Source organism: Ailuropoda melanoleuca, chromosome 18 (genome assembly GCF_002007445.2).
Source record: "Ailuropoda melanoleuca isolate Jingjing chromosome 18, ASM200744v2, whole genome shotgun sequence".
Taxonomy (NCBI): domain Eukaryota; kingdom Metazoa; phylum Chordata; class Mammalia; order Carnivora; family Ursidae; genus Ailuropoda; species Ailuropoda melanoleuca.
The window spans coordinates 28857947-28876774 of NC_048235.1; the positions used below are offsets into that span (position 1 = coordinate 28857947).

At 39.3% G+C, this 18828-nt stretch overlaps 1 protein-coding gene across 2 annotated transcripts in view; it reads right to left on the reverse strand.

The window, feature by feature from the left end:
• PSD3 (pleckstrin and Sec7 domain containing 3) overlaps nucleotides 1–18771 on the reverse strand; it is a 744476-nt gene extending 725705 nt beyond the window's left edge. For both annotated transcript variants that reach the window (XM_034647652.1, XM_034647649.1), the window contains exon 1: nucleotides 18628–18771. The gene's annotated coding sequence lies outside the window, so the exon portion shown is untranslated. The remainder of the gene's footprint in view (nucleotides 1–18627) is intronic.
• Between the last annotated feature and the right edge of the window lie 57 nt (nucleotides 18772–18828).

Here is an 18828-nt window from a genome sequence, read left to right on the forward strand (position 1 = left end):
CTCGATCCCATAACGCCAGGATCATGCCCTGAGCCAAAGGCAGACACTTAACCACTGTGCCACCCAGGTGCCCCAAAAGACATACTTTTAAAATAACTATAAGAGTGCCTGTGTGGCTCAGTCAGGTAAGCATCTGCCCTCAGCTCAGGTCATGATCCTAGGGTCTTTAACTCAAGCCNAAAAGACATACTTTTAAAATAACTATAAGAGCGCCTGTGTGGCTCAGTCAGGTAAGCATCTGCCCTCAGCTCAGGTCATGATCCTAGGGTCTTTAACTCAAGCCCCATCAGGCTCTCTGCCCAGTGGGAGGTCTGCTTCTCCCTCTCTTTCTGCCCCTACCCCTGCTTGTGCTCCCTCTCTCTCAAATTGATAAAGTCTTCAAAAAAAAAAAAAACACACACACAAAACCAAAACTATAAACCTATAGCCTTGGGAGATTGAAAAGAAAATCAATTTATCCTTTTGTCAAACCTAAGAAACTTTGTTATAATGCAGTTTACTAAATAAAGAATTGGGTTGAGAACAATTATAAAAATATAATCTTCCAGGTTTTTTGCATCATTAAACTCACAAGACAGAAGGACAATCAATAGGTCAATAATTTAATGCCTACTAAAAGTATGAGGCAATATACCATGCTATTATCATTGAGAACAGTCACTCGTAATCCAAAATCACAAATAATATTAAAAATCATGTATTTATTTGCTTTTGCATGTGATGTTTGCAGATCACTATTTTTTAGTTACATTTTGGAGAGACCAGTATTAAGAGTTACATTATTTTGAGCACACACATTGGGCAATAAAGAAAGTAACCTGAGAACTTGTGGGGAAACTAGAGGACACTTCAGTTTGAGACTGAGAAAAAAGAATAAAGGAAAAAAAGAGAAAAAAGTGAGACTGAATAAGCTGGAAAATATAAGTGAGACTAGATCTATTCTAGTCATAGATATAAAATAAAAGGACTGTGGGGCACCGGGGTGGCTCAGTCAGCTAAGCGTCTGACTTGGTTTCAGCTCATGTCATGATCTCAGGGTCATGGGATGGAGCCAGTTGTCGGGCTCTGCGCTCAACACAGAGCCTACTTGTCCCTCTCCCTTGCTCAAGCTCGCTCTGTCTCTCTTTCAAATAAATACATAAATACAATCTTAAAAATAAAATAAAATAAAAGGGTGGTTTCTCATGTACAGCTGGGCAACCAGTTAATGACTTTCTAGTCATTTTCTATATTAGAAGAGGAAGGGGTGTTAAAAGGGAGCGGCAGAGGGGGTAGAACAAAAGGGATCAAAAATGAAGAGAAGGAAAAAGGCAAAGGCTAAAAGCACTTCCCTGAGTCTCTTCGCCTCTCCCCGGTGGCAGTTGTTACACTGAAAGGTAAGGGAAGCAATCTAGAAGAGGCAGATCAAAGAAAGGACATGCTTGGCAATCATAACCAAATGCAATGTTGTTGATTCATTTCCCCAAGTTTTCCCTTGAGATTCCTTTGCTAACACAGACCCAGGTCTAAACAATAGGGACGGTATCGCTCCTTTAGACTCAGGCCGCATGCTGCAGGACACCAAATGCTCGGGGAAAAGCCATCCCATTGCTCTTCATCAGCCTCTGTGCAACAACGGCCGGAGCTACAGTCCTGGTGCGCTGTGGGGCTTTTCTTCCTCCTGTGGCTTGCATCTCCCAGCCTCTGGGGACAGGCAGCCATGGCCACGGCCTGGGCTCGGTTACCGTGGTGCCATCTTTGCTTGCCTTTTTGTAGTGTGTGAGCTGCACTTGTCAGAGCTCCTCGAGCTCCTCTCTCTTTGGGCTTTAAAAAAAAGTTGAAATATCACATAGGGAATATTCACAGAAAAGGCTAGTGGTTTTCAAAAGCCATAAATACTTAAATTTTTTAAAAAAGTGAGGCAAATCCAATAAAAACATGTTGTGGGACAGTCTTATACATGTTCTTTGAATAGCGACTCGGGGAATTTGATTTGTATTTGAATTCCAAAGGTAAAATTTCCAGAGAAAGACACTTGCTTTGGCTGTAGGAGCATGTACTGATTTAATCCTGTCATAGGGACGGATGACCATTAATTAAATATTGTGGTGTCAAACAGGCCGACTGGATTGAAAACGTAACTGGACTGCTGACGAGACAGGTTTTGTGCAGAAGTGGATCCGACCTCAGCAATAGTCCTCTGACGTCAACCTCATGGTGTGTCTGCAAGGGCAAAACCGGAGAGTCGTTCCGTAGCAGCAAACCACTGAGAAAAAGATGACTTGGTTTGTCTCAGGTGTTTAATACATACTATGCCAGACTTTTGAGGTTATAAGGAAGAGTCAGCTCTTAAAATATCATTTTCCTCAGTATGTGTTCTTCACCAAAAATTGAAATTCCCACATTAATCTTTCAGTTTCTCTTGCATATGCAGAGATGAAAATAGAAACTCATTTAAATTACCGTGTATAATTATCATGCTGTAAGATTATAATTAGAACAGTGGTTCTCAAAGTTCAGTCTGTACAAGTAACATCAGCATCACCTAGGAACGAGTTTGGAATGCAGATTCTCAGGCTTCCGCAAGACCACTGAATCAGAAACTCTGGAGGTGAGACCCAGCGATCTGTATGGAGCAGGCCCTCCGATTCTGAGTCAAAGCACAATCGGAGAAAAACATTATCATTATTTATTACTGCTTACAGTGGAATCATTACAAATTGAGCAAAAAGAAACCACTGAATTGCACATTCTTTTGTCTAGTCTCACATCTGCTCTTCAGCAAGATGGATAATTGCGGAACTGTGTTCACATGTATCTAAATCATAAATCCTAGATTCATTCCACGGGAAAGAGAATTCCGAAATGATAGATTCCCCGTTGCTGGCCATTCAACTTCTGAAGAAACCTTAGATCCTGAAAAAACTTTGCAGCTGAGTTGAGAACATTGTAGCTTATTCAAAAGGGTGGATGTTACATAGTTTCAGACTCTGGATGGCATTTCATTAGACTGGGTAACTTAAACTCCCACAGTAATTAGTGAGTACTCTGATCAAAAAGAAATGTGAAGCAAAACTAAACAAAAAGGAATAAACAACTTTTTGTTTGGATATAGATGGATGGAAATATTTGGGAGATGGAAGGGAAGAACAAACAATATACAATATCATTAGCATGATCAATCCTTTCCCACCCAAGCACTTCCACTCTAAATTCAAGCTGTTTTATTCTGGTGTAAACCCTCGAACTGTCTAGAATATACAAAACTACAAAATAAGGTTAAGAAAAGAGTCTTCTGACAATTCTTCACAACCTAAAAGGGTGACTGTAAATAAATGCTCCTTGGAAAACTATCAAAAGTTTTCACATTCTTCTAAAAGTTATGTCTGAAAAAAGGGAAAACCGAAGGACTGAGCCTGAGAAAATCAGTATCTTTAGTTCCTCCAAAACACCCCCAGTACACTGGGCTCTTAATAAGTGCGGGATATATAAACTTTATTACACCTATTACACCCGTGAACGGTGCAATATGATACAAATTTTAAAACTCTAAAACTCCTAACTACCTACCCGGGGTGATTCATTTACCTCTTTACTGGTACCGCGGTGCCAGAGAGGGCCTTTGAAAGTCCTGGAGATCTCCTCCCTCGCTGCCCTGAGTTATGTCTTACACTTCACTTCAGGCTTCTTTGCTACTTTCTGGGTTTTTCTCTTTCAGTTTGTTATGTGCACAACTTCTGTTGTCTGTTTCCTCTGTTCTTTAGAAGAAAGTTGAACCTGCCGCTTTGGGGGGTTATTAATAGTTTCCCGTATAATAGTCCCACGAGCAAGAAGGAAGGGCAGAAAAGAAAAATAGTAGAAAAGGAAGATGTTGCTGAAATAGAAGCAGGCAAGTAACTACAGCCCCCACAAACCAATCTGTAGCATAAGCCAATCATCAGACTTTGGAGAAACCTTTAAGGGAATACACCCAGAGAATACAGGAAAGCTTCACTGGGTGATTCCCGGACATTTCTCAATGCCATGGCAGAGAGATATTGCATAACTTGTAACAAGTACCGTGGTTTTCTAAATGAAAGATATAGTACTTGTGCATCAAAAATACTTTATGCAGGGGCACCTAGGTGGCTCATTCAGTTAAGCGGCTGCCTTTGACTTAGGTCATGATCCCAGGGTCCTGGGCTTGAGCCCCACGTCGGGCTCTCTGCTCAGTGGGGAGTCTGCTTCTCCCTTGCCCCTCACCCCGCTTGTGCTCTTTCTCTCCCTCAAAATAAAATAAATAAAAATTTTTAAAAAAAGTTGGCAATGAAACAAAACAGAGGAGAAGGTGAGTAACTGGACGGAGTGTATGACCTTAGAGAAGGTTTTTGTGCAAGGTTAAGACTCATATACATTTATAGGCAGGGGGAAAGAAAAACTAGAAGAGAGAAAGAAAGTAGAAAAATTAGTAAATTAAATCCCAGAAAAGGTGGGAAAAGAGAAAGTTCACTAACAAAGATGAAAAAAATTGGCTTTGGAAAGAAATGAAGGATTTCTTTTCCTCTAAGATAGGAGGAAGAATAAGATGGGTAAACATATGATTACTTTGGAAGCAGACAAGAGGGAAACTAAGGCATGAAGATGCCTCATAACTTCTTTTCTGAATAATCTAGGAAGCCGTCTCTCTCTAAGAGTGGGCATGGAGGAAAGAGGAGTGCACCAAGTTTACGTAGAGGTGTTATGGACACTGGTCTCCAGGGAGCAGAGCTTAAAAAAGAAAGAGAAAGCATATTTATTTAAAGCTTCTTCCTCCCCTCACTACATCTCCTGGTAAAATGACACTTTAAAATAAGGAGAAAAGTGCTCTTCAGGCCGGAGCAGAACTAACATTCATTGGCACCACTTTTGTCTGAAAGAGAAACCACAGCTGATTGAGACAATCTGAACATGGACATGGTTGTCTCGATTGTTTTCAGAGGGGACTCAAAGTAACATCAGTCCAAGGCAAGGTGATTATTAATCTTCACTCTTGGACTCTTCCAATCATAACTGTTGAGAAACCTTGTTATAACCTTATCTCGGGTGTCAATGGCCAGCTACTCGGCAGGGTGCTGCCCCAAGTGCTGCATTTAAATCCCTTTGAAGGCTCTAATTTCCAGCTTCTGCCAAGGAAAAAGGAACATGATGCCAAACTCAGTTGAGAGCCGAAGGAAACAAACAAGTCTCAGGTAACATATATGGCTTTCTGGCCGCTTCCTACAGAGCTCAGAAAACAGGAAGTTCTAAGCTAGGCTTTTATTAGAAATGGGAAAATATTCAGCTTGCCATATAGACACTGACCCAATATGTGTACAATCCTTTATAAAATATTAAACCTAAAATGTGTGCCATCACAAAAAGTTTGAGTATACACATACTGTCACAGAACACTAATTATGTTTCCAATAGGGAAGCTGAGCTGCCACCAGGTGAAAAGTGATGAAGCACGGATATGCAGGTGAGTGATGTATACTTTCCAGCTAAGAAGTAATACACTTAGTTACAAGCCGGCCAGTTATTCTTTTCTAAAAAATAGAGTGAGAGAGGGACATATTTATTAACTCGAGTAACTACATAAGCTGACACAGAGCAAGAGTTAAAGGAACTCAAATATCCAGGTATATTTGGGTACCCTGAACTAGAATTCAAGGTTAGCAGTTCTGACTTTAAGAAGGACACACTGAGCCTTTTCTTAAGATCAGAAATTGCCCAAGACATAGGCAATTGTCTATTAGTATATTACATAAATGCAACAATCTTGCTGGGCAAGAAAGCTTATTGCCCTATCAAGCCTTTAATTGTTCTCTATTCTAATTAGTAGGACTTTATCTGTATCTAAGTCAATTATTCAAGGAATCTAAAATCCCTGAATCTCCTTTTCTAGGAGAAAGTTAATTTTCTTCCTCTCTGATCCAAAACCCTAAGTGTTCTCTTCCTTACGTCTAGCAGAACAAAATAAGGAAGAAACAACAACAAAAACCCCATAGCATACACTACATTTTCCTTTGTCTTTCCTTTGTTTTATCATAAAAGAGTTGCCCTGGCAACTAAGTTACTAACTTCCTAGGAATGCCTCCCTGCTTTATTTTCAAATTCTAATTCTTTGCTTAACCTTGAGACTCTTACTCCTTGGAGACTTCTTTTGTCCTTTTCCAGTTTTATGGAGCTATAAATGACTTACAACCCTGCATTAGTTTAAGGCATACAGCATTATAATGTGACTGACATAGATCATGAAATGATTAAGAAACTTCTTAAATGGGTCGTGATTTTTCCTGAAGATTTTAAGGTCAAACAATATCCAAAAAGTGTTTTTAGCCAAGCTATCCATTGGTTTTTTAAATTATCCTTTTAGAAAAAATAATTTAAGCTATTTTGTTACACATTCCATTATTTTCCCACCATCAAATTTGTTAACTATACCCATTTCACACAGACGCACATTAAAGCAATTTCATTTTTCTCAAAATTTATTTATTTATTGAGACAAATTTCTTTTTATTTCCAATCATTATTTAAAGTCCCTACCTCATAAGATAGTTGTGAAAACTATGATTCATATAAATTAATTACACGTAATATAAAATCCTTAAGGAAGTGCCCACAGGTACACAAGTGCTATAAAAATGTTAGCTGCTCCTATTATCATTTCAAGAGAGATTAAGAAAATAAATATTACCTGTTTTGATGGTTGGTCTGTATTTTCTGCCTAAGAAATCTACAATTTCTTTTCCAGAGAAGTCATTTGAAAGTTAAAAATGTTTAAGATATTAAACTCCCATTTATTTATTTTTATTTTTATTTATTTATTTATTTTATTATGTTCAGTTAGCCAGCATATAGTACATCATTAGTTTTTGATGTAGTGTTCAAAGAGTCATTAGTCTTGTTTAAAACTGAGCAGGCAGGATTCCAGGGTCCTGGGATGGGGCCCTGCATCTGGCTCCCTGCTCAGCGGGGAGCCTGCTTCTCCATCTCCTCCCCCACCCCTTGCTCATCTCGCTCTGCTCCTGCTCCCTGTCACTAGCTTTGTCTCCCTCTTTCAAATAAATAAATAAATAAATAAATAAATAAATAAATAAATAAAATCTTAAAAAAAAAAAAAAAACCTGAGCAGGGATTGTGGTGACCTAAAAATTCCCTATCAAAACTTCAGACGTATGTATGTACATGGGTTAGAACAAAACGCAAGGCTAAACATGAGATATAAACTATAGAGGGACTTTATGTTTACTATCGTCTCCTAAACTGATTTCTCAGACTCTAAATTATCAGTTTCTGCTGATGTTTCATCCAACAGAATATCGTTGAGATCATATTATTCATGAACTCGCCTGAAGTACGGCTCCAGTAAAACTGTGTGAGTCATAGTTTGCTTTTTTTGTAATAGTTGCAAAATACAAAATTTTATAAAAATTGTAAAATATTGTAGCATTTTACCACACCATGCTTTACCACACCGTGCAGATTATATAGTCTTGAGAATTCAGGTAGCAGGGGATAAAAACTTTCATAAATGGGGATTGCATGGTTTGGTCTAAGTTACATGTTTCAGTCAAACTATGGGCCAGCTCCAGGAGCTCCGAGCGCTGAGAAGAAACCAAGCAGCTTCAGAAGCCCAAGCATGGTGGCTGTCATGCTAATGGTGGGGATTTTTTCCCTATGAAGGTCTACTGACCACACTCAAGTGTTTGAAAAGAGACCAACTGAAAACTCCATGTAAATTTAAAAAGATTCAATTCTTGAGAGAAAAAAATAAAATAACTCAATCATTTTGCAAATTAACCACACATAGTGCAGAACCTTCCTTAAAAACAAAAATAAAATATATTTAGAAAGGCAGACAGGTTCACAAACCACTGCAATATCTAGATTTTTTTTTCTCCCCCAAGAAGCCCAAGAATATTTTCTGACTTGGGGATGATGTCAAATTCACTGAGAAAGCATGTCGTTGATGGATATTTATTGACATGTAAAATGTTCATATTTTGGATAGTAAAAAAAGAGGATGTACAATATAATCCATATTTACTTATTTATTTGTAAATAGGCATAGAAAAATGTCTAGAAGCTTCTATGTAAAAGTATTAATACTGGTTATCTCTGGGTGGAAAGCAGAAAATATTTATTCATCCTCTATAATGTGCAAGCACTTGTCATGTCATTTATCCTTATAATAACTGTGCAGAGCTGGAGGTCTACAGAGTGACCAGTGCAGGGTAACAAGCACGCTGTTTTATACAAGTTGGTATTTAGTAAATGACAGCTATTCTTTATTATCATCTGATGATTATTTCTTAAAAATTTTATTTATTTAAGACAGAGAGAGAGTGTGAGCACCAATGGTAAGGAACAGTAGAGGGGGCGGGAGAAGGAGACTCCCCACTGAGCTGGGTGAATGACGTGGGGCTTGATCCCAGGACCCTGAGATCATGACCTGAGCTGAAGGCAGATGCTTAACTAACTAAGCCACCCAGGTGCCCCATGATGATTAATTTAATATTGTTTATTATTTAGAGATTATCTTTTTTTTACAAATGAAGACGCACCGGGGACNGAAGGAACAGTAGAGGGGGAGGGAGAAGGAGACTCCCCACTGAGCTGGGTGCCTGACGTGGGGCTTGATCCCAGGACCCTGAGATCATGACCTGAGCTGAAGGCAGATGCTTAACTAACTAAGCCACCCAGGTGCCCCATGATGATTAATTTAATATTGTTTATTATTTAGAGATTATCTTTTTTTTACAAATGAAGACGCACCGGGGACATGGCACAAAAGGCCCAGAGAGTCAGACTGCTCTGGTTTGAATCTTTGCTCTCAGCTGGGTAACCTTGGACAGGTCATTTAATCTCATGTAATCTTCAGCTTCTGCACTCATTAAATGATTACAATGATAGTAATTATCCTTACTTCATAGGGTAGTGGTGCCTAAAATAGTACTGTTTGGTATATAGCAAGCACTCAATAAATGTTGGCTTTTATTCTTTTTTGGTTTTTGATTTTTTTTTATTTTATAATAATACTTTTTTATTATATTATGTTAGTCACCATACAGTACATCCCTAGTTTTTGATGTAAAGTTCCATGATTCATTATACTTGTGTATAACACCCAGTGCACCATGCAATACGTGCCCTCCTTAATACCCATCACCAGCCTATCCCATTCCCCCACACCCCTCCCCTTGGCTTTTATTCTTGCTTAATCTTCATAATGAATCCATGAAGAGGGCATAATCATTTCAGTTTTACAGATGAGAAGATTGAAACTCAGGTTGAAAAATGGAATGATGGGGGAGCCTGGGTGGCTCAGTCATTAAGCGTCTGCCTTCGGCTCAGGGCATGATCCCAGTGCTCTGGGATCGAGCCCCATATCAGGCTCCTCCACTAGGAGCCTGCTTCTTCCTCTCCCACTCCGCCTGCTTGTGTTCCCTCTCTTGCTGGCTGTCTCTCTCTGTCAAAATAAAAAAATAAATAAATAAATCTTTAAAAAAAAAAAAAAGAAAAAAAAATGGAATGATGATCGCTGAGGTTAAGGACATCTGAAAATATGAGACACTGAATAAGGAATAAGGCAAAGGGCTCAGCAGCTGGGTTATAAAAGAAGTTAAGAGGCACCAAGGATGAGTTTTTGCCAGTTCCCTTCCTACCCTTGTCTATGGTGAATAATGCCTACCTGCATGTATATATACACCTGCTGTATGCTCCTGGGGGTCCCTTCTGAAGATTACAGTGGGGCAATAGGATTGGGAAAAGTGCATAGCCTTGGGATTGAATCCTTGCTCCACCACTATTAGTTAAGGGACCCTAAAGTCTGTAACCTCTCTCTGAACCAAAGTTTCCTTACCTGCCAAGAGGGGGTCATAACATCCACCTCACGAAGTCAGTAAAAATTAAATAAAATAAAAACAGCTACCATGTAATGAGTGCCAGTTACACAAATTCCACCGTAGGCTCTCAAAAAATACGCGTTTCCTTTTCCATCCTCCTTCCCTTTCCCAGTTGAATGAGACATATCACATAAATAATGACTCTTTCTTTCCTAATGCTAATCAAGGAGATATTTTATTCAATCACAGTCTGTTTGCTTGTTTGGTGCAGCAGAGTAATGTGATGCTTTAACGTGGTCATGCTGGCTGCTGTGTTGAGTATATACAAGGAGGGGGCACATGACAAGCAGAGAAAGCACCTACTGCAATCATCCAGGTAGGAAACTATGGCGGCTTGAACCACATGGTCAGATGCGGGGTATTTTTGAAGGCAGAGCTGACTAAACTTCCTGAAGGATTGAATGTATGGTGTGAGAGAGAACGTAATATCAAGAGTGACCTTGAAGTCCCGGGAAGGATGGAGATGCCATTAATGGAGAAAGGTTGTAGACAAAGAAGATGGAGGAGTAGAGTTTGGTCAAATGTGAGAAGGCAATTAGACATTTCTGCTGACTCTGAACTGTGTCAATTTAGCTAAGATGGAACCACATTTTCCCTGACTTCCTTCCCTCTATGGTTCTGGCTTCCGTAGGCCACAGGATAATCTCTGGGCTTCACTTTCCATGTGTATGAAATGAGGGAGTCAGAATAGAAGATGTCTTAAGGTAACTTTTCATCCACTATATAATATTTTAGCCAGAGTTTGACTACCCATAGCATCGGGAAGGAAGTTTGCTCAATCTGCAGCAGCACCTTCAGGCCACCATGGCCACGGCCAGCTCCCCTGGTGCATCAGTTTGCAGTCATGATTCCTTCATGATTCCTTCCTTTAAACCTGCCCTCTTCTGCTCTTAAGTCAGCACCAACTCCACTTCTAGCTCCCAATTTCTCTCTTTGCCTTGAACATCAGAACCCCATCCATCCCTTCCTGTGATCTGAGTGTTCTAGTATTCTGATTTTCCACTTGAGTCTTCATCTCCTCAGTCCTGCGTCAAATTCAGAGCCCCACCCCCCCCAGCAGGCCTTAGTTCCTCTTATGACCAAAACCCTCTCTGTCACTGCCTGGGCAAGTCTAACCCAATTATTGTGTTCCTAAATTTCACTGGCTGACCTGTATTTATTTGCAAAGGGCAGGAAGCGTCTTGTCCTCTAGCCCTCCATACACAGATCCCTATACAAAGCATGAGCCAAGCGGTCTTGAATTGAGCCTGTTTTTTTCATGAATATCCCATGATACAGAGTGTAGTATTAAAGTAATAGAGGCCCTCACTTCAAAGGCAGCTGTAGTTCAAAGACCTGTCTCTCCTCCACTTGTGCAAGTGCTTTTCTTTAAATGTTCTTCACCTAGCAATTCTGCATAAAATTGCAGGGGGTTCATGTCAGGTAGGCCTTCTTATCCCTACCCAGGGCTGAACCTTCTAGAATCCCATAAATGCTCTGAGGGTTTCTCTAACTTGGCCAGAATCCCATCCTGGCAATTTAATTTCTTCCTTTTTCAAGAAAAAGAATATCCAGAAAAGACACTGAGAGGCCTCCATTCCTTCCCTCATCTCAGGGAAGAGAAATTCCCAGGACAGAGAAGGGAAAAAAAAATCCCATCTCATAACTGCAGGAGTTCTTCCTGGGAAACTGGTCTTTCAGTCCACAGCCACAAAAAGCACTTCAAAAGCGCTCTGGACACCCCTCCCCCAACATTTGTCCTTGAAGCCTCACTCTTATGCTTATATCTTGCCCATTTATCTGAGATTATGGAGTCAAGCTGAAATTGTCTAAAATAAATTAAAGTAAATTCCAAGATAAACCAAAAGGAAGGCTCTGATTGTGTTCCCAGTTTTCTAACACACTGATACTTAATCATTCTTATGAATGACACTACTGGTAATATTTATTCTTTTTAGGAACATATAGCATAACACGAGTGGCATGCTTTCTCATCTTTTTTTCCTTATTATTTATAAACTATGCATTTTGTGTAGTCACCAGTTGTCCTTAAAGGGAAGACTGACACTTGCTGTGGTTGGCAACCGCTCTGCATGGCAATTGGTTATCTGATACACCTGGTTAACCAATTTCTCTTTGACATTTACTAAACGGCGATCATTTCACATACAGGTTATTTCCCCACTTGCTTCATGAGGGCAAAGGACCATATATGAAGGCCAACTTAGCGGGTGTGCTTAAGAAAATAAAGGCAATTACTATGGATAAATGGAAAGTAAAAAGTTGTCTTTTCTGCCTCTGTTTTTTGAAGTTTTAATGTCCAGCTTTTCTGTGGAAATGCATATCTTATTCTAATATTTTTACTGTTACAGTTTTATTTATAGCTTCTTTGTCATCAACTCAGTGCTTTGATTGTGGTTTCATCTCTTCAACTCTAAAGATATTAAATAAGGGACAAAAAGCACAGTTTTTAAAAAATGGAACTAGATCTTCTAAAATCAATATATACTTGAGTTTTCCAATAAAATCATCCTTCAGTTTATGTTCATGAAAACTCTATATATCCAACCAGTCAATACTCCAAAACATACTGAAATAAAAGCATGATTCACGGGTCACCAACCTGCCTGGAACCTCAAACACCCAGCCACTGGCAATTTGACTTTAGAGAGCAGAGTTAGATGGTAAAACGAAGAATATTTTTCTCCCTCTCCTTCCTCCCGAAGAAAACATAACACAAAGCAGCCTGAAAGAATACTCCAAATCACCTCACCCACCACGTGAGAACCCTTATATTTACACACCCATGGTTGTAGAAAGGACAGTATTTTTAAGGACCCAATGTTTCCTCCTGAAATATATTTTTACTAGTGTTTTGCTTCACACGAAATTTTCCATGCTAGTCAGTGACTTACCAGGCTTGCATCTCGTTAGGTCCTTGGAGAGGTTCCTCTTTGCTTCGAGGTTGTGTCAGAAACTTAACGTATAAAATGCGTTCAGTTAAGCTGCCTGGTGTGAGTGACTTTGTGTATTCCACAACAGAGTGAAAATCCCAGTCCTTCTCTCTGTAAAATCTCAAAAATATTTTCTTCCTCATTCTCCTTCTCTTCTACACTTCAGGCCACGACGAAAACCACCACACAATCTTGGCTTACTTGTCAAGGAAAAGGTGTAAAATGTGCTTGTATCACGCAAATTAGGAATCACCGATTACAAAATGATTTAAGAGTTTCTTCAAATAGATGGAGCTACCACATTAGCTCTTTGTGTGTATGTATTTGTCAAAAGAATAGGCTTTCTCAAGGCTGGAATGAGGTAAGTGCAGCGAGACACTTCCGCCAGCTGAGTGAGAGAGAGTCACCAGACCCTTTGGCTCTGACCATTAACCCGAAGCAGGCTACACGAAGTGCACTGGTTAGCTGAAGTTAGAGAACAGTGGCCTCTTACGGAGCCCCAGATATCACACTGATTACATACAGTGCGATAGCTTGTCGTTTATTTTGATAGTCATTCAAGTAAAACGACAGGGGGAGAGGACCATAGAAAAGCCATCGCAGGCCTAATTATTTCATTTTTGCAAGTAAGGCCGCGAAGTTCCCATTCTGTTAGTATCCTCTATCCTTCCTCCCCAGCACTGTTTACTTCCTCCTGTGAGACATTTTTAAAGGTGCAAATATACTCTACTGAGGTCCAACTTTTAAAAAATTAGTACTGACATGCGAATTTTTGTTTTCCTAATGTTCCTGGCATCATCTACGGTGATATCATAAGCAAACAATCTTACATATTTACTTTGACAACCTATAGAGACAAATATAGTACAACTGGGAAAAACCTCCAACTCTGCCTGAAGCAGTGTTGTCCACTTGGCGGCATAAAGTACAGGCAAGGATCACAAACACTGGGAGATGGCAAGAGGCAGTGGGAAAGTTTTCCACTGTTTGCTATGTTTGTTTACTTTCTTGTATGCCAGTTTTACAAATGTGAGCACAGCCAAGAAAATTAGCGTAACTGAGTCTATCCAATGCCTAATAACAAACTAATCCTGAAGAAAAACCAGACAGAGGTTGTACCCTGACCCTTTTCAGGTTTGGTCTTTATTGGGTTCCAGGGACTTTTGTATTTAGAGAACTCTGAACCTCTCCCTGGCAGACCCTAGTGTGCTTTACCCGTTAACACGGCAGGGTGACGTCCAGAGCAGACAGTGATGGGAAACATAGCAAGGCCGATATAAATCGTAGGGAGGAGAAAAAATATTTGAGGAGAGTTCCCTGAACTAGCATATATTTAATGAAAACAGCACCACAATGGTAAATGTAAAGTAAATTCCAAGATAAACCAAAACGAAGGCTCCAACTGTCGGAAACTTATCTACCTACCAAAGATAATTCCATGGGTTTTAAGTGATAGTACAAGGTCATGTGAAATAGCATATTTAGCAGAAAACTGAGTCAAAGACCCTTGTAACACTTCCTATTGCTTCAGATAAGTGGCCCTGTCACGTCATATTATCTGTTTACTGAGCACAAAGCCAGGAACTATCATGGATCAATATCAATATCAAGATTCTCAGAATTATTCTACTGGTTTTCAATTATGTTCCTCAAGGGCATATTTGCGGTCTCATTTCCTAGAAATATTTTGTTTAGTTATACAAATGCTTATTAAAAATTCTTAACACGTAAATGTTTCATAACGCACAGGGTAGTCAATTTCCACTTGTGCCTGAATACACAGTCCATGAAAACATTTTGCAGTCCTAGTGGGAAGCCAGTAGGAATCCTGGCAGAGGTCTCCTTGAGGTTAGCAACCCTAATGAAATACTTCGTACACTGAAGCACTGTTTGCAGTTGTGACATAACCGCGTTCTTATCTGCTTCCGGAGCTGCTTTCGCATTAGTCTGAGCTGTAAGCATTTTTCCAAGACCAAATTACCTGACAGAGAAGGATTCCATTTTCTTTCAGCAAAGGCACACGTGTCTGCTCTGTTTGTGCAGTCCTGGAATCTTCTTCATCTCTGTTCCCTGTTTCCTACGAAGGTCACCTCTCCGTCTCCGGCACTTCTTCAAAGCTATTCCACTCCACTGATATTTTCCAAGTCAGATAGAGAAGGATGTCCCTGTTCTATATATTATTTTTAAGCAGAAGGGACACAACACATCTAAAGATTTTAAACAGTAGTAGCCGGTCCCATTTTTTTTCTTTTTTTCCTAAATAGTTTTTCTTATTATAAAAGAAAAAAGCTTCATTGTACAAAATTTGGAAATTTCAGAAAAGTACAAAGTACAAAAGTGGTTATACAAATCAGCCACGTTACCATCAGCCAGAGATAATCACTCTTAATGTTTTCTTTCAGTCCTTTTTTCTATTCATATATTTATTTTTAATAATGTTCAGATAGCATTGTGTCCTGTTTTCTCCACCTACCTTTATATTTTGAATATTTATGTCCCCGTGTTGTACAAACGTGATTTTGATTTCCCATAATAGTCATAATTTATTTACTTCTTCCTCCACTGTAGAACATTAAGATATTTCCCAATTTTTCATTATTTTCATTATTTTCAATAATTTTATTGAGAATATCTTTCTAGACATTTAAAAAATTGCCCCTCGTCATTAAAGCAGCTGATTAATCCAATAGTTCTACATACATAACAAGTTTCAGTCACATGTGAGGTGAGGGTTGCTGTCACCTTCTGCCATCACATTGTCTTCAGAGGAGGAGCCCAGACACATCCTATAACTTGCCTGAGGCCACAAAACTAGTTATCTGAAATTTGGAATTCTTCGATTTTTTCACTTTCTCCATCTCTCATGCTCAATCAAGCACTAAATCAATCCTTTTGACTTGTTTCTTTTTAGCCCATTTATTTTCATTTAACACTAACTCTTGCTACCCCATTCCAGACCCTTCCATGTAGCTACACCACAAAGCCACCTAAATGGCATTCCTGTCTCTGGGACCTCCTTGTTCTAATCCTCCTTGTACACCTGTGCACATTCAGATGGATGGATCTTCCTTTATTCCACTCTCCAGATCATTGACTTCTTAGTGAAACCTTACACATAATATAAACCCCTTTGCCTGGCTTTCAAAGCCCCATTTTCTTCAACCAGTTTTACTTCATCCACTCCCCTCTCTGTCTCTTCACTATCCCGTTCTTGGCTTCTTGCCTTCTCCTTATAGTATTTACCCCATTCAAAATACTCTTATTTCATCTCTTCAAACTTTACTCAATCCTCCAAGGCCCAGTTCAAGTCTCATTTACTCTATGAAATAGAATGAGTTTCCCATTGGATTTGACCAACTTGCATTCCCGTTGGATTTGAAGTAGGGCAAATTGTCTTCAAAACTCTGCTTTGCTGATTTTTCTGGGAGAGTTGGGGGGACACAATTAGCTCCTCTGAGCCTGTTTCTACATATGGAAATATGAACAATTATACTAATATCTGCCTTCTATCAACCTCCCAGGATCCTAAGAAAGACTGAATGCATGTTACAAAGTTTTGGTAAGCTGCTGAGTGTTATATAGATAAGAGAAAGTATTGTCAACTCTCTGAAACAGTTCAGTTTCCAGGTCTGTACCACATAATATAGCACTAAATTACATTCTGTCCCATCATACTGTCTCATTGTTTTATGAATGTTAATCATTTTTTCCTCAGCTTGGCTATAAAATCTCTGAATGTAATACAGTATCTTATAATACCTCTATAATCCCCAGAGTCTAACACTGCACATTGTCTTAATGACTGCTAGTCTAACAGATACGAGTTATAGCTGGTAAGGTCTGGCTATGAGTCACCTCAGGATTTAGATATAAATGAAAGAGACCCAGTAAGTCTTCTGGAGTAGAAAAGTCTTACACTTCGGGGAACCCTAGAAGACTGGAAGCAAGATTAGCATACACCTTTGTGAAGTCTATGAAAATGTACTCATCATTTGGACCTTGCCTTTCAGAGATATTCACCAAATTTTCACAGCCACCCTTAGGTAAATGTAAAATACACATTCTGAAATCAGAGACCAGAAGCAAGTATGTCCTGTAGACATCCAGGAACAATAGCCAAACCTTTGGACATCTTTAACAGAAAGCTCAGGTTACCTAATCATGATATATTGTTAAAGATGGTCTGCTGATGATCTGCTTATAAATTACTCATTTAGTCTGAAATTCATCGCTCAGTTTTGATTATCTCATTACTAGAGACCTAAAGAACATTTTCCTTCATAGGTCTACCCCTGAAAGAGCCAGCTCTGGTTCGGGTAGTGACAAGAAATAGAGCCAATGCTATATCTAGGTTCAGAGTTGGGGTTACAGTTAAGTCGGTGGCTAGTGTAGGGTTAAGGCTCAGTTGAAGACGAGGTGTAGGTCTAGGTATTCAGATTCATTCACTTGGGGTTAGCGTTGGGGCTAGAGTTACAATTAAGGCTACAATTTAGGGTTTAAGTTAAGTTTAGGGTGAGGTTAGATTCCTGGATACAAAGGACAATATTACAAAAGGGTGATCCTGAAAATCCTGAAAATTTGTCTAGTAAAAGATGACAGGCTTTTCAGATTTCCAAATTCCCAGGAACTAGTAAAGCACTGTTGGTAAAGAACATTTTACAACATTCCAAGATTAAATACAACTGTACAGTTTTCCATAGTTTATCAGTGTGGTTTTTTAAATTAAATTAAATTTTATTTTATTTTATTTTATTTTTAAATCCAATGCATAAGGCATGAGTTGTTTTTGTTTTTTTTTTAATATTTTATTTATGTATTTGATAGAGAGAAACACAGCAAGAGAAGAAACACAAGCAGGGGGAATGGGAGAGGGAGAAGCAGGCTTCCTGCTGAGCAGGGAGCCCAATGCGGGGCTCAATCGCAGGCCCTGAGCTGAAGGCAGACACTTAACAACTGAGCCACCCAGGCACCCCTGTGGTTTTTTTTTAATCTCTAATACTGAAAATGGTAACACTTTTAATGTCAATGTTAAAATCCCCAAGTTCAATTTGCAGATTGTATTCAGTTTTTACTGCCCTCTTCCCCTGCCCTGGTATGCCCGATTCCCAACATAAAAGCTGACACCATTAGAGAAAAAATACCATGATCTAGAAGTTACTTACATTTCAATAGAAAACTGTATCTTCAAACAAACTCTATATTTTTGAAGTATTAGTCAGTTGTTCAATGCCACACACAGAAAACACAATCCATTTTTAATAGAATCTGTTTTTCCAGCCCAGACCTCTTTCTCAAACTTCAAACTTGGATTGCCAATGAACAAATGATGTCCCCACATGGCACCTGAATTTCAACAGGTCCAAAAGTGAACCCATTGTTTCCACAGCCGTCACCCAACTCACCTGCTTCTCTTTCTTTTCCATTCTATTTAAAGGCAACGCTAATTACCAAGTGTTCCAAACAAAAACCTTTGCTCAAATCTTTTTTCCTCACCTCCCATCGTCCCACTCCCACTGTACAAATTCAAATCTTTTCTGCAACTCTCTCTCAGTCTTCAATTAGGCCCTTATCATCTCTTGCTTAAATCATTACAACAGCTTCCTAAACAAACTTCAAATAATTTCCCTAGTTTCAAGCTCTTTCTTGTCCAATCTGTCACCAAAATGTGACATCTTTGTTGGAAATCTTTCCTAGATTGCCTTCTAGAGCTTCCTCTACGAAAACTTCCTCACTTCTCTGTTCCCCTGGAATTTTCCTGTTCCTCCTTTGCAGCACACCATACCTTGCACATCTATGATTGTACTTACCATGCTTTATTATGCTGGTCTTTCTGGAGTAAGTGGTAAACTTCTGGAAGCTGAGACGATCTCATTCATTCCTGCACTACAGTGCCTGGCACATGGTAAGTGCCCGCAAAATTTTGCTGAAAGAAAATAGTTTACAGGACTAAGTAACTCTCACAGATCCTCTTTATATATTAGTACAGCCAGTCCCAAAATAAAACTTAT